The following is a 15,986-nucleotide window of genomic DNA, read 5'->3' on the forward strand; positions in this document are numbered from 1 at the left end:
CTTCTGAAGAAAGTGGAAAATTTTCACTTTTGATTTTATGGACAAAGTTGAAAATGAAATATTTCCTAATGAATTACTTTCTATTTGATTATTAAAAATATTTTTTATTAAATAAATGAGTAGATAGAAGAATTCAATTAATAAATACATAGATAATGAACAATAAACAAATACACAAATTAACATATGAGAAAAATTAATGAGGGAATAAAATAGTAATATAATAAGAAAAAAAAAGTGAATGAATGAATAAATTAGTGAATTAATAAATGAGGGAACGTAAATGAATTGAGAAACAAATGAGTATGTAGGTGATTTAATAAATGAAAAAATAAGTAAACGAAATGAACTATTTCAGTTTGCCCTGCACGCACTTGACAAATTGTATTGTACATTTAAAACTTACCTAATATTAACTAAAAAACGTATTGCACTGGACATTAGAAGACCTCTTTACGTGTTAATTACAAAAACTTTATAATTTTGTTACAAGAAAAAATACTTTTGATAAACCACAAAATATTACAGTATGGCTATCAAATTTCGAAAATGACTTGCATATTTATGCACCTTAATCCTTAGGGCAATTTATCTTTTGACGCGAATCGATTATATGTTTAAGAACGTAGTTATAATTTAGCTTGATAGGTGATGCTGCAAACTGTGGAAATATTTAACCATTTTACTTTGCCCGGCTCTTTCATTTTACGCCGCATTTTCCAACTTAAGTTAGGCAGAGAAGTGTGGAAGTATTAAATCGAAAAACCGAGGGGGGGGGGAGGGCGACCACTTGGTTTCAAAACACTACCAATTCTAATATAGTAGTATATATACATGTTAAGACTGTTAATACCCCCCCCCTCCCCCGAAGGTAAATTCTAGCTGCGCTAGTGCCTATGATTTTAATGTTTGAATTCATGCAAACGTCAGCATAATGTGATTGTTAAATAGCAAAGAAATCTTTCAATAAATTAGTTCAAGCGAAACGACATTAACATTAACATAACTTTAATGGCTGATTCACGCACGGATTGCAATGGTTACACCCCAAGAAAATATTCTCCCTTCATCCTAAACGAAATTATTTCCAACAGCACATCTGCCTTTCAGTTGCTACGGAAATGGTAGCTTGAGATTTTGTGTACCTACATGCGATTTTAATCTTTCGTTCCAGAGAGGTAACGATGTAATTATTTTCAAGCTTTGCTGGTTATTGTTTAGAAAAGCAATGCAAATGCACTAGAGAAACCGGTTAGTGTGCTCAGTTGAAAGTTAAACATTCATTGTTATTGCACTCATTATCAACACAGTATTTTTGTTCGCATGTTTTTTCCTTGAATATTTATTTCCTTAATGCAGTTTAGAAATTTTATTGGAATGTAATTCGTAGAAATAAAACTAGTGCAACGCAACCTGTCTTGATTTTTTTTAAGATGGGAAAATATTGTGAGATATACATACAGGTGGGCCAAAAGTACAAAGCGCATTTCATGCTTTAAAAAAATAATAAATAAATAAAAAAATAAATAGATGAAAAAAAAATAAATAAAAAAAAGAAACTGGGGTACGCACCATCGAAAAGGGATAAAAGGTAGAGGGAGTGAAGTCTGGCTTCGTTTACTCGTTTCGCGCAAAGCGTGTCAACCATTCATCGTAGTTGAACCACGTGTCTTGGGATCTTAGCTTCAGATTTTCCTAAGTCAACGATTGAACTTGCTCCCTCCAGTTACTAATTCCTGCTCTAAGGTACGCACATGTACATGGTTTTATCGGAAAGACATCATGAAAAGGTTTTATACAACACAATTTTAAACATTATAGAGTCCCCTTAGGTGGTGCACAGAATATCAAGCCGAAATTCACATTAAGAGTTTTGCAGCATTTCAGCAAGTATTCCTCTAGTGACTTGAATGACGCGTTGTTTTAGCTTATCCATATCCAGGGGTGTCCCCCCCCCCCTCCCGCCAAAGAGCAAGGGTGCCCAATCCTGAATAAGCAAAGACCATCCAAAAGTTTTAGGTGTTTTTTTGGGTCTTCGTTTTATTTGGAAGGGAAGGGGTCACCAGTGCTGTATGGATCAAAGGGCACCCCGGATTTATAAATACGTATTGTAATGTATCTTTGAACGGTATCTCTTATACAACGATCACTTTTAGTCAACGATATTAATGCTATAAAATTATAGAAATTGACAACTATTTATGATAGACTCACGAAATTTATCGCGGAAAACTTTTAAATAGTTCCCGAGGGTTTTTCTTGATATTAATAAAACAAGTGCAGTTCAAGACAAAAAATATCGTAATTCTAAACAAGATTAATTTATCAATCTTGATCGTTAATGATAATAATATAACTTCATTTTTCCAAAGTGAATATGTTAGGCTTCTATATTTTTCTGGGCCCTTATCGGTTATAAAATTTTATTATATATATGCATGTACCTAGTAAATACAGTCCATATTATTTAAATAAAACTTCCTTTATTCCTTTCCAGCTTTATATAAAACTTCCTTTTATATAACGCTGTATAAGGGCAGACCCGTTCATAGGGTGTTTGTTGACCACCTGCGCTCCAAAAAAAAAGTCCAGAAATGAATTCGGGACTCTTAAAATCTAAAGAGCTGTGAAAGTTAAGCACTGTATATTAGGGTGGTTCAAAAATACATGTAAAAAAAAGTTTCTCCTAGATTACAGGACACCCCTCAATATTTTTACACTTGTGGATAGTAATATACTGGAAGAATTTTAGCTTCCTATTTCAACTGAAAGAGGGTGCTCTACCACCTCCCCCAAACATCATAAGAATGGGGATTGGGTTAAAAAATACATTGAACTGAAAAAACAATGCTACATATTATAATATACACGAGTAATATGCATATACTCATATACATTGCAAAAAAATAATTATTTACAAAAAAAAAAAAAAAAAAAAACAGCTGGGGAAATTAAACGTTTCTAAATTTGTGGCGTTTTCTATTTAACGGCTAATAGTGAATTAAGGGGTCATTGAGCACCCTCTTTGAATTAGAGTATGAAGCTAAAACTTTTACAATATAATGCTATTAGTAAGTCTAAAAAACAAAAGGGGGGGGAGGGCGGATGTCCTGGATTCTATCTGAAAAAAAGTTTTTTTGAACCACCCTACTGTATATGTATGGGGGATGGGGGGAGGCGGAGGCCTGATGTGACATTCCCGAAACTTTCTCGTCCTGTTGGAAAGCAAGGGATTTGATGTGATTACTCAAAAAGCGCGAGTGAGCCGTCTGCCGTCTCCCACGGATGTTGAGATGGCTACACCATCGAAGTCTTTGACCAAAATACCATTATTTATCAGGTGGAACCTGCCAAATTGCATTCAACTCCATCCTTTTGATCGATTGCCTACTCGAAACTCACGTGGTGACCACTGACCGGGGTGCTCCAACAATGACCGTATGGTAACCAAGTGGTAACAATAGTTCCAATGTAGCCCATGCATGTCGTAAGAGGCGACTAAAATGGGTACCAAGCATTTCGAGGCTAAATAAGTCTTCAACCATTGGTGCTCCGGGTCCTCGGATCAACTGAAGCTCCTCCTTTCTCACTATCATATAGATTGGGGGCGGGGTGATCCCTAAACATGGCAACAATAACGGGGAAGTTTAAATTTTAATTGGCGGATTGTATCCGTCCTTGTACCGATAACTTCCACTTCACAATATGCCGATAAAATTTGGCACCCCTAATTTTTGCTGCTTACAATTTACCCACCAGGAATGAGCTTGCCTAGCAGCAATAACTGCCCTCTTGATATAGTCTTTTTATTATTATTATTAATTATATATATATATATATATATATATATATATATATATATAACACTTAAGAAAAGAGTTCCAGAAAACTCTTTGTAAAATGAACTGTTGTCGTTGTCGTGTGACAGCTAGGTTGGCAATTTGGGGTGCGCTGCTTCACTTTTCCAACTGTACTGTAGTTTGGTGTGAAGTCCGACTTCCACAGTACACACATGCTATAAGCACCCGTTTATAAGGTAGGGAACCATTCACACAAAGAAAGGACAAGGACAGGAGAGAGAAAGTACGTCCATGGCCGAGCCGGGATTCGAACCCGGACCTTCCTGTCGCAGTCAGACTTCTCTGACCACAAGACAAGGCAGGTGGCGTACAATGTGTTTAATGCAGAGAATGAACTGAACGCATTTTTTATTTCTATCTTGTAAACTTTACGTATATTTTGAATAGAGTCCATATTTTCTATATTTAAATAATATGGATTGTATTTACTAGGTACATGCATATATATAATAAAAATTTATAACCGTTTAATATAAGCATATAAATGCGTAATTAATGAACAAAATAACTAAAAAAAGGTAAAAATTATAAAATAAAAATAAATACAAAAAGTAATAACTATGTTTAAAACTACGAAAAATAAACAAATAAATAAATAAATAAAAACTTATTTTGTGACTTTTCATAAATTAAGTAATGATGAACAAAAAGTGTTATTATAGTTGGCTCCAATTGAGTGGGTAAAAAAAAAAAAACAGTTTCTAAATATTTGAAAACTTAGCTAAAAACTGCTCAAAATTACAAAACGTCGCTTTATTATTCAAAACTTTTCATTTATTAATAAGTAATTTATTATTACATTAAACAAAAAGTTTTTATGTATTTACAAAAGGTGTTAACTATGTAGTTTTCACAAGTGTGCATAAAACGCAAAAAAAAAAAAGAAAAAAAAAGAGCATGGATTTTTTAGTAATTTTAAGCTATTTTTTCAAACGTTTCGAAAATCGAAACTAAAATTATTTTTCAAACTCTGTTCGAGTAAAGTAGAGGAGCAAATTTTGGTCACTTTGCTCATGTTTATTTTACTTTGACAGTACACTATAACTCTTTTTGTTCAATCAAAGTGAAATAGAAGTCGAAATCCATTACGTTACACGTATAAGACAATAGGTCCAAGAGTTTCAACTGAAAAATTGCTTTTTCGCACAAGATTTTCACAAAACAATAAACAAATAAATTTGCAAATTGTGAAAATTTAATTCGCTTGCGAAAGTTGCAACTCATTGGGAAATTTTGTTAGCTTGAACCTTGAACGATGTTGAACTAAGGAAATAGAGGTATTTGGGAAGAGGAAAAAGGAGCAATGGAAAAAGACAAATTAAGCAAAATGGTTCAAAGCATAAAAATGTTTTTATTTCTAGGGTGGCTAAAAATAATATTGTCCTAAAAATGTCTTCACAAGGAACTTTTCCGATCCGAACAAAATAATTTTCGACCTGGTTTTGAGGTGATAACTGCAGTTACTGGCCATTTTAGTGAAAGAAACTGAAGCGGTTTTCTGCTTAGAAAATGCCCCAGAGATTGCTTCAGCGAGATCAGAAAAATGCGGTTTCTACCTCAGATATAACCACTGCTTCCTCCCCAAATACCTCCCTATATTTCACTCGGCAACACGGCAACACCCTGACAGGGCCCCACGGTTACTACTTTTTACTCTTCTCACGTTCGTCCTACCTTGAAAGGAAAGATTTTTGGCCCTTGGCTCGGAGATTTCACAGAAGATACGAAAAACGGTTTGAAAAACGTTGAGGTCGTTCCTGACACCATTTTATACAAAATGGGCGCTAGGGACTTTGGGATATCACTAAGCTTTGCGTATCATTTTGAATGATAAGAAAACGACAGAGACTAAACCGGAGTAATTTTTTGGGTGTGTTTTTTGCTCTTAACTTGAACAATGTTTGTTTGCACACAAACACATATAAAAAAATATATATGCATGTATGCAAAGACCAACAAAAAATAAAATATTAGGAGCTCGGAAAAAGTTATGCTCCAGACAAATTATTTCTGATTTTACAGGGAAATTCAGTGTAACATGGCTTCTGAAATTTTCTTGTTCTGAAAGAACTAGTCGCCAAAGTATTTTTTAGTCATTTAGATCCTGGTAGCAGCATTTTTTCCAATAGTCTGCGACACACACACACACAAAAGTAGTCAGCAAAGTAGATAGGTAGATCAGCAGATTGATACTGCCCGCGCGTTCTTGGTAATCCCACCTATTACAAAATGTAGAGTTCTGTTTCCAGTACATCCATCATCTCTATGTGGCACAACTATAAACTATAACATTCGGTAAGTTATATAGCCGAGATTAAATTCGAAATTTGCGGAAAAGTCATTAAAAATTAAAACCTCTAATGAACCAACTGCTGCAGAATGTCCAAAGTCAAAGGCGGCCATTTGGTTGACTCTTTTTTTATGTGCAATAAATTGTACTAAATATTAGATTGATAAAGATAGAACTAAGATAATAACAATTTGTATGTTTTTTGAATTTAAGTTAGGAAGCTCAAATTGAATCATTGTTTACAATCACATTTGTAATAACTCACAAAATTTGGTAAGCGCTTGCAGCTAGTTTTTCATGACACATTTAATTGAGATTAAACTATATTCAAGTTTTAGATGGCAGAAACTGGATTACCAAGATGCACTTGGCCTTACTATGTGTTTTTAAGAAGGTCCTCGTACGCAATGGCGTAGCAAAGAGGAGATGAAGCATTAATTACCCTTTAAAGAAATTTCATACCTGGAGGCGGCTCGTACGGCAGAGGGGCGGGGCAACAGCCCCCTCAAGTTCAAAAGTAAAGGGGCCCTGTCCCCCTCACTTTTCAGAGTTAAAAATTAATCATTGATTGGAAAATTATTTTTTAAGGGATGGATTGATTTATTTTACGAAAGTAAAAACTAAAAATTCCTGATAAATGATTTTTTTTCAACTTAATTTATAAGAATGGAACTTTAAAATGTAAGGGAAAAGTATGCGGTGGCCACCGGTCCTGATTTTTGACGACATGTTCCATTTTTAGAAGAAATTAAATCAGTAATATTAAAAACCAATAATAAAGTCCAATTTTACAAAAAAACAAAAAAAGGGGGGGGGGATCACGACCCCTCCTCCCCCCCCTTCGGGTATGAGCCTTCAAATCAAGCGCGGATCTAGGATGTTGTTGAGGAGAGTGCAATGTCAGTGCTGGATCATCGCCCCCTTCTCCCCACATAAAGGCGGGTCAAACACTTGAAAATGCCGTCCTTACTCATCTTCCTTTAAATTTCTACTTGAAGTTCTACTTACTATTAATATTATCGCTCGAGCGAAAAATAATAGTATTGATCAATTTACGTTTTTAACGATAGAAGAACTAAATAAGAATTTTCTTTTTATACAGTGAACTCTCGATAACTCGAAGTACCAAAGGACCGGCTAAAACCTTCTAGTAATCGGTAGTTCCTTTCCCAGCCTTCTCAAGAATAATTTTTATTTTATTTTTCAGGCATAGTGCATAATGGATAGACTATAACACTTATAGATAGGGTAAAATTAATTATTCGTACTACATAACAAAATATTTACAGTGAAAAATTTTTTATTAAGATACTAAAAAGAAAAAAGTTATTTTTAACTTTTTACATTTTTCATCGCATCTTAAAAACGTCATTAAGTTTGAATGTCGTAGGCCCAATTTCGTTTCTCTTGATTTCAGTTGGTATTGCTTTTGAACGTCTTTTTTTTTTCTCAAAAGCAGATTGTTTGACTCATATTGAAAATAAAGGTTCTTTTTCCAACATGTTAAGTATCTCAAAGATTAGCCTTCAAAAAATTTTAGGCCATCAGTCATAGCAAAAAGTAGGCCAATCAGCTAGGGGAGAGACGGGGGCTAGTGTGGACATCTGGAATTATTCTATTATGTATTTTTCAAAATTTCTAAACACCAACATACAACTCCATGTGTAGTTTCATGACAACACACTTGATAGTTCAGTAGCAATTTACAGAAGAAGGTTTTCATGGTGGAAAAGTCAATTTCGGATTTTCTTTTAATTATTAGGTAAGACTATTCGAATTTATTATTTCAAGTAAAAGGAAATAATATATTATGAATAAATGTATTAAATATATATTTTGATATTCATTTATGCTGTGTATAATTTTAGTTAAAAGGCTTAAAAGAAAAAAATGCTCCATGGGGTTAGAGTGGACACATGGTGATGGGGTTACTTTGAACACATGCACATTGCACACACTAATTACTTGTAGTTTTGAGTGGGTGGAAAAAAAAGAGTTAGTTATGATATATTTTATGTTATTTGCCTAATTCGATTAATTTTGATAAGTTATGCATTCAATTACAAAGGATTTTATGTCCCATTATTTCACGTTTTAGGTTTCATTTATAAAATAAGATTGACTCTTGCAAAGTGATGAGTTCTTTTAAAAATTAGTTTATTTATTTATCGCAAGAATAATGTGATTTTACTCTTTACAATTGCTTCAAAATATGATGTACAGTCGACTCCCGCTACAACGCGATCCGACTTACGCGAAATGGCTATAACGCGAGTTTTTCAGGAGCAATGAATTTTAGAGCTAAAGCGAATTTCTCGCTCTCAACACGAAAATATTTGGAAAGGAATCGTGATGGCTTTGTTATTGACGACTAACCGTTAATTCCTGAATGTACTTTCATCCTTTCAGCATCACTGACTGCGCAAGTTCCCACATACCGCACTATAAACATAGTATTGTTAGTGTGTATGTATCACCACTCCTCATTTTTTATTCATTTATTCTAAATATGAAAGGTGATGAAATATTGCGGCACCCACGCACGCTGTTTCATCTAAAGTTTGAAGATGGAAACAAAAAGCGAAAGTTTGCGACAATTTAAGAAAAGGTAAAGATTCTCGATAAGCTTGAACAACTAGAAAGTGGGTCGAAGGTAGCACGACAATTAGGTATGGGCGAATTTTTCATACGTATAATTAAAAGTCAAGAGAAGGCAATCCGTATAAGTCCAGGGGGTCCCAGGACTATAGATGTAAATGTTATAAAAGTAAATGCGAAGCTGCTGTATTTAAAAATATATTAGAATGACGATCAGACTGCGCGGGATAAGTCATCATCTTCAATTTGTAAGTTATAAATGCAATTTATCTTATCTACTGTACAGTACTTTTAGTGCAGTGCTTTATTATTACTACATACTGTACGTACCGTACTGTTTTATTTTTATAAATCTCTCTCCCATTGATCATATTTTGTGCATCGTATTTTATATTGAATAATAAAACATATTTTAAAATGCGGTAAAAATTCAGCCGTTTATGTAGGAAACAATAATATATAGTTAAAACAAATGGTCAAAAATAGTTTAAAAGGTCTTGAATGTCTAAAATGATTGGGTATGTTAATAAAAAAGTCATATACGCAACACTTTTCGACGACGCGAAATTTCGACTTACGCGAGGAGTCTTGGAGCGCATCCGTCGTGTAAGTCGGGATCCGACTGTATATATTTGGAAAGGATTCTGCTTGTTTTTGCACATGTTTAAGGTTTTTTTTTTAAGCTAAAAAAGCTTGCTTATTGAAAGCAAGAAATCAATTTATAAGGAATTTTAGCATTTTCACACATTATTATCATTTTTTCAATTCAAATTACCAATGACAAAAGTCTTGACGACTTTGTGTTGCCAAGTTTGGAAAAAAAAAAAGAGTTTTGCACAATGTTGGATGAGTGGAAGCCGTATACAGATGAACTGATTTTAATATACATTTCTTAAGGAAAAAAGATGGACAAAATCGTTCTTTGAACCACAGAAAATTATCCTTTATCCCCGATTTAAAAGACATGTCCCAAATATCGTGAATTGAAATTTTAGCGAAACTACTATCACCAGATGTTGCTGGTAGTATGTTCCACTCTGCATCTCACATAACATTTAATGTTGATTTCTTTAATTGTAATGCAAAGTAGAAAAAAATTTTTCTTCTGCATTGAAATAACCATTTTTTCAACTGAATAAAAGTGAATAGGTTTCAAACATGTTGATTTGTCTTTGAAAAAGTTTCTTTATTATTTGACAAGTCATAGCTACAAATTAATGCATTAAATTTTTATTATTAATTAAAATGTGCTTTGCTAAGGTTGACTAAGGAAACTGCTATTTAAGTTATAAAATGTATTTATTTATGTTTTCAAATCCACTGTTGACATTGTTTAATTAGAATTCTAGCTTGTCTACTAGCCCCATGTCATGGGGCTAGTGTGAAAAAAAAAACAACCATTTTTTAAAAAAAGTTTTATTAAATAACTATTATGCTAAATATTTAATATATCAATTAAAACAAGTGCATAAGTGGAAATTATTATAAAGAATATACCAAGTGTGTTAAAAAGTCTTTAGTATATGTTTTTATGTTTTTGACAAAAATATAAAATTTGTCCACACTAGCCTCTTTCTCCCCTACTTCTTTCGTAATCTTGCAACATTGTGTGCAGTAAGGAGAACTATTGTAAATAAATTATTGGTTTCTATTCAGTATCCATTTTAGCTGCATTTTTATGCATAAAATGGAAACAAAAATCTTGTAAAAACTTAGACTTAAAAGGAGCACATTCGAGGCATAGAACAACTTTGAGACAACTCTGTATTGAAAACACTCCATTATTAAGTACCGAATGAAAACTTCAAGGTAAAGGAATATTCGAGTTATCGAGAGTCGACACTCGACTGTATTTTCTTTTATTATTATATAAAAATTAAAATGGGAGTGAATTGAAAGGAGGGAGTTTAATATGGCAATCTCTCTCGATTTCTTTTTCTTTTTTTGAGAAAATCATTTAATCAATAATAATGTTAAAATAAAAAAATGTGCACAATTTTCAATAAAGAAAAAGTTAATTTGAAGAGCGCCAACCACCTAAACTTCCTCCGCCTACGCGTTTCCTCTGATCCCCCACTTTTTTTTGTTGCGCCAGCCGCCTATGAGTATATCTATGATAAAAGTAACTAATGCAAGACCTTTTTTTAGAGTTTGAAATCAATGTCAATCCTTTAGGCAAGTGTGGATTCTCATGTCAAGATCAATATATCTGGTGAAGGTAGAGGAAAAATCTGAGATTAAAGAGTCGTTCTTAAAGAAAAATAAATGAACGATATAGTCAGAGCTTAATTTGCATGGGAGTTCAAGAGAGCTCAGTTCCTTTCCAGTTTTTCGGGAATTTCAACACATCAGACAACAGTTAGGCTAGTTACCTATGAAAATATAAGTTCTGCAGACCATTGAGCCAAAGCATTTCTGTTGGAAATCAAGCCCTGGATCTAGTAATATTAAGATATGAAATCTCTTAGAATAATAATAATATTTTTTAAAAAGAAAAACTACTTGTATCGTTATTATTTCTGCACCAGTGTTGAGAAACACAAAATTGTGACACTAATTTTATCACAAAATCTCATTTTGGGGTGAATTACATCCGTAAAACAAGAACTTGGCATTTATTTGACTACTAGCATTGTATGCAAAGGCTGAAAATAAGGTTTTTCATATGAGTGGCAGGAAACCAGCACTCCACTTACACATTTATTGATATAAAGCATGTCTGCTTACAAGTTTCTAATGATTTCCATTAAGAAGCAAAATAATAAAATCATTTTCTAGGAGAAAAATGAGTATGAGGAAAAACAATTCAAAATCAAAACTTCTGTAAGGATTTGAAGGAAAAATTCAATTCCTTATATATGGGAAGATAATCTAGTGCAAGAATTATTATGATTGAAGAAGTAAGAGCCTTGGTTGTAAAATCTGCAGGTTTCATTAAATATTTCATAACATTTTTCAATTTTTTTCCTGATATATATATATATATATATATATATATATATAGAACATATTCTGAAAATGATGTAATGGATAAAAGCAGAAAAATATACTGTATTTAATACAAACTTCTCAAGAATATATAAAAAATAAAGCATTTATTTTTATATAGGGACGCTCACCTGGGTGGGAGGGGGGGGGGGCGTTCGAGCAAACTGCGCCAATGAAATTTTTAGGGGGGGGGATTGTTTTGAGAAGTATTTTATTCTTTTTAGGGGGGTTGGATTCTTGTGTTTAGGGGGTCTTTCCAATTTTTAGGGGGTGCACCCTTGCTCTAAGAGGAGGGCACCCCTGTTTTCTCAGATATTTGCATTGCATAACCTTCAGTAGTTAAATTTTTAAGATTACAAATATTTTAATGTACATTAAACCATGTTAAATCTAATGAAGCTTAAAATTGTCATTGAAAAAAAAAAAGATTAAAGAAATCAACAATTCAAAACCTGTAAGGAAAGAACATAGTGTCTTCAAAATAAAAATGCTTAAACACGTAAAAATTACATGAAACTTTTATTCATACTATGAAAATGAAAGAACATTTTTGCACTGTTAATAAAAAATAAATATAGAGAAGTTAAAAATTGTTCACTATAAAAGAATAAATGTACTCTAATCACTTATCTACTTTGAAGAACAAAGAGGAATGATGATCAGTCACTGTTTACAGTGTAAAAAAATGCATCAATTCTTCTCTTATTTATTTATTTATTTTTTTTTTCTTGATGTAAGTTTTTAAACGAAGGCCAAAATAAGAGACATACATTTCAATACAAAAACGAAAGCATTTAAAAAATAAAATAAAGGAACAAAATAACTAACTTAAGTAACTATAATGCACATCCATTCGTCATTTACGCTTTTAAATGCAACTATAAGAACATAAAATATTTTTATATAACACAGGCTTTTCATATGAATTCATAAGTAAAACTGTGATAAAAATGGCTCTGCAAGCAATTTTCAAACCATATTTATTAAACATATGAAATAATAAAATAATAAAAACGTAACCAAAAGAACTGTCATGTCATGGCTCTATACTGACACTCGACAAAACTAGAATTTCTTTCCCAAGATTTTCTGTTTAACAAAATTCCATTCTGCCAAGTTCCTACAAATGTATGAGTACAACAGAGGATAGTACACACATTTTCAGAGTCAGAGTCAGTAGAAAAAAAAAGTCCTTGCTCATTTATGAAAATCACATAAATTTATTTTTTAAGGAATTCATGTCTATATCCAGTAAAAATTAGTACACAGCCAATAAAGTAAATGCCTTCAACTGATTTATTTCAAGAGAAGTTATAAGGAAGAATAATTCACTGCTTCTATACATCTTATTTGTATTAAATCATGCTTCCATTCTTTGTGGTAATGCCACATAAAAAAAGGATGCATTACAAACTCTTTCTATTTTAATGTTGTCATTAATAGTTAACTAAAAAGCTTTTATTTTTCGCAGGGGCATAAACCACCTTAAGAACTCTAATTTATTAGTGGATACATTCTCACTTTTCACACACAAAAACAGGGGAAAAAAGAAAGATACAACACAGACAAAGAACGTTTTCATAGGAGAATGTATTCATATCTGCTAGGTTCAAAAAAGTCAAAACACTTTCTTTTTGCATTTTAAGAAGCCCTATATCTACCATTTGAGAAGTCCAGACATGCCTGGGGAACCTTTTCTATAAGATTATCTATCTTTGTATTCCAGGTTCTTTAAAATTGGTATAAAGTAAACTTAGTGTCTGAGTGAGTGTACAAAGGCATAAAGCATTGCTTCTTTGTAAAGTGAATTCTTCTCCTTCAAATCTACTCCTCTTCCCTAGAATCTTTCTTCCTAAAAATCCCAGGTTGATAACCATATTACTGACAAGATTTAAAGCCCCTTTCTTTTCAGAACATAAGTCATTTTGTTGGCAAATGAGGAACTTGTCATGTTAATGTGAATTACGCGATTTTGGAGGATCCAAAGAGTAGAACTTGAATCTAAGAACTCTGTTCTTATATTAATTTGCTCTCAAGTATTACCACTTATAAATATTTAATTAAATAATGTCTCTACATGCAGATACAATTTGTTGAAATTATAGAGACAATTTAAGCTTTATCAGTTCTATAGAGAGTTAGTGTTGTTAACTTAGTCCAAAAAGTACCACTATACTCTTACGTAATAATTTGCGTACCATACCCCTCTCCTGAAACCTGCGGTGTAACAAGGTTCTACTGTATACATATTACACATTACAATTCCCCCCCTAATCAATTTGTTCCTTGTTTATGCTCTGCAATTTCTGTATTTAGAGCATTCAGCCTAATATTTCACTGCATTGCACATTAAAGGTTTATTTTCTTTTTTGTGTTTGAAACAAAATATTTCTGCTCTTCTGCGAAATTTACATTCTAATAATGTTTTGTGTACCACCTTTTGATGAAAACTTCACTGCTAAAAAACCCAGTTTCATCGGTTCATTTTGTCTTGCTTATTGTGTATGTACACAAAGCCAAAAATTTTATTTTTTGTCCTTTGCTAAAAATAGTAAACTTATTTTCCTGCCCTTAAAAGCATGACATTAGTTAAGAACTGCTGTCCTTACTGTACAACAAAATGCATTGCTGTAGGTGAGGTGGTCAAATGGTTTGTATAGGAAAATTATCATATTGAACTAATATGCTGATCACAATAGTAATGCATGATGATGATAACCTTTGGCATTTGTAAATAGTTATATCTTGTAAACATATATATATATATATATATATATATATATATATATATATATATAAGCCAAGTATGATATTGCACAGTTTTCTAAAATTTTAAATTTCAAAATGATTTTGAAAACTCTAAATTCTCCAGTATAGGGTTTACTAATGAGCCAGTGCAACTTGTTACAAGACAGGGCAGCATTTAAACTCTTAATGAAGAAAGTCTCCATAACAAATTAAAATCTATGATTTTGAAACTTTTTTCACAAAAAGAGGCTTTCAACATGGCATAGACATATTTCTACATAAATTTGTACATCAAACCCAGTTTAAACTTTGTGGTTATGAAAATGAAATTCGTTTCTGGAAAAGATAGGTAATTTTTATAGATCATTCTAGTAAAATCACAGTAAATTATAAGTTTTCTAGTGAAATGAAAATTGAAAATGAATTGAAAAAAAAAAAATAAATAAAAAACATGTCAATTATATCAATTACAATATTTTTCAAGAGAAAGAGGAATATTTCTCAATGCATATATGCTTCTAATATTTTAAATAGTAAATTACATTTAACTTTACCACTAAAGGATTTCATGAAGGAAATAAGATACAAACCTTAATTCTAAAAAAAAAAGTCAACAAAAAGTGTAACAATGCAAATTTTTCTTTGAGAGCATAGTTCCTCAATGGTTGTAATGATGGTTTTTGGTGCAAAACAACATTATTAGAAAGCTAGTCAAATCCATACACTATAATTAGGAAGAGAAATACTAAGTAAAATAAAAATAAGAACCCCTTTGATTTATAAAAATTTTAGCACATTAAGCAGAGTTCAAAGAAGAAATGCTTACAAATGGGAAACAATTTATAATAAGATGTATCTTATAATACATAAACAAAAATGTTTTGTCTCTTTTCCAGAAACTAAAATCTTTTTATTTATTTATGTATTTATTTATTTTTTTTTACTTATTAACTATCATAAGAAATATAGAAAGTTCATAAAATTTTAGGAAACTATATAACTTCTTGATCAAATTGAATAAAAGTGTTGCTGTAAAAAGGCTAGGAACGTAAAAATTAAGTTTTATTAAGCAAAATTGTGTAACTTTTCATTTTTCAACAACTTGCTTTTTAAATTTAATCAACTAGTTAGTCATATGAAGATATCTAGAGAATCAACTGAGAATCCTCTTGAATCAACTGAGAAAATTTCCCAAATTCTCTCATTTTTGGTTATAGAAATAATAGGCAATTATTTACGTAATAATTGCTTAAATTGCATACAACTTGTTCCTCTGGAACTTAATGTATCATTTCCCCCCCTTTTCCTCACAAATGTTTCACAGGTTTACTATTTACCTCAATGAATTTTTTCTGATTTTTTTTTTTTAGAACTATTAAATTAAATTCATGTTCTTTTCTTTTAATACTTAAAATCAAATTATTTAAATATAGCAACGCAGTTACAGGGACTGTTAACAAGGAGTGTAGGGAAAAACAAATACAAGCTGTTAATAGCTAACT

This window comes from Uloborus diversus, chromosome 10, assembly GCF_026930045.1.
Source record: "Uloborus diversus isolate 005 chromosome 10, Udiv.v.3.1, whole genome shotgun sequence".
Lineage (NCBI taxonomy): Eukaryota > Metazoa > Arthropoda > Arachnida > Araneae > Uloboridae > Uloborus > Uloborus diversus.